Source organism: Brachyhypopomus gauderio, unplaced genomic scaffold, assembly GCF_052324685.1.
Source record: "Brachyhypopomus gauderio isolate BG-103 unplaced genomic scaffold, BGAUD_0.2 sc561, whole genome shotgun sequence".
NCBI classification, from domain to species: domain Eukaryota; kingdom Metazoa; phylum Chordata; class Actinopteri; order Gymnotiformes; family Hypopomidae; genus Brachyhypopomus; species Brachyhypopomus gauderio.
The window spans coordinates 42,501-44,090 of record NW_027507382.1 but is presented as its reverse complement, the minus strand read 5'-3'; the positions used below and the strand labels follow the sequence as shown (position 1 = coordinate 44,090).

The 1,590-nt window shown below is 44.0% G+C and overlaps 1 pseudogene; it reads right to left on the bottom strand.

The window, feature by feature from the left end:
- Positions 1 to 41: 41 nt before the first annotated feature.
- Positions 42 to 1,590, bottom strand: part of LOC143506860 (cytoplasmic dynein 2 heavy chain 1-like) — a 38,183-nt pseudogene continuing 36,634 nt past the window's right edge.

Sequence of the window (1,590 nt, the reverse complement as noted above, 5' to 3'; positions counted from 1 at the left end):
CTATGTACACACGAGTGGAATTGGGCGATTGGTGCTGTCACCTCCTTGGCGAATTCCTGCCGTGATTTGAGGTGGAGGTTTCCTCCAAAGCCACGGATCAGACCAACTACGAACTGTCCCCGCTCCCTCACCCCCCTCAGATGGGACAAACCATTCATCACCGTCCCCACCAGACTGGTCTCCACTACGAAGTCATTCTGCAGAGAGAGAGGGACAGTGATGGAGAAAGTGAGCTGTTTTTCATCTCAGTAAAGTGGATAAGGTTGTGTGTGTGTGTGTGTGTGTGTGTGTGTGTGTGTGAGTGTGTGTACCTGTCTGAGAACCCAGTCCAAAGCTTGGCGGAAGTAATCATTCAGCCAGTTCTCCAGATTCACCCTGTTCTCCTCCTCCTCTCTCTTCAACCACGCCTTCAGCAGAGAGCCCACATCAGTGTCCTCATCACTGGAACACACACACACCCCACACCCACACACACACACCCCTTACACACTGCCCTTAATACCCACTGGGACAGCAGACACTTCTAGTGTCATTTCATTCATTCACACTGCCATCCGTTTCATTCCTCCCGTCAGCACCATGGACAGCAGCCTCAGAGCCAACCAGAACTGTGGCAAACAAACAGTGATGGCTAAGTTACCTTGAAAAAGTAATCCGATTACTGATTACTGATTACTCCTTTAAAAAAGTAACTTAGTTACGTTACTGATTACTTGATTTTAAAAGTAACTAAGTTAGATTACAAGTTACTTTAGTAGTTACATTCAGCAGCAAAATAAATTTTTCCAATACTCACTTTATTGGAAGTGCATTTTTAACAGTAACAATTGAAGCAGGTTCGGTAACCAATGCAGAAACTGCTTAATCCAAAAATTCAGAGGAGGGAAACTTTATTGATAACGCAACCCTGGCGCGCGCAGACCCCTCCCCTCCCCCCCCCCCAGCGTCACTTAAAGGGCAAGACTCGCCGTGAAGAGTAGTAGTCGCTACAGTATCTCCTGACATTACGTTTGTGTAGCTGCGCGGTATTATTTGTAAATTTATTTGTAAACATAATACAAGCGAATTGTTCAGTCAGACAGCTTGTGAAACGAAATACCATTACAATTTCAAGCATTTTAAAGTAGGCTACATTAGTCAAAATTCCAGCACTTTTCAAACCTGAAACACAAAGCAACATTAAAATTGGTCAGGTAAATGTTCCTTCCCCTGTTTTTGAGGGGTATTTCTTTATACTACCACATATCGTTACGGGAGGACACTGTAAAAAATGACTTGTAAAACGTGCTCGTGCTCTCACAGGGTCGCGCGCAGCGTGCGGAGTCGAGCGCTACGGTCAGACGCAAAAGTAGAACTGAGCCAAGAAGAAAGTAAAAATATATATTTTTACTAGGGAAAATAAAAATAGTAACGCACAGTTATTTGGATAAGTAACTTTAATCTGATTACTGGACTGGAAATAGTAACGCGTTATATTACTCGTTACCGAAAAAAGTGGTAAGATTAGAGTAACGCGTTACTAAGTAACGCGTTACCGACATCACTGCAAACAAACTGAGGATGACAGATACCTGAACCTAGTGCACCACC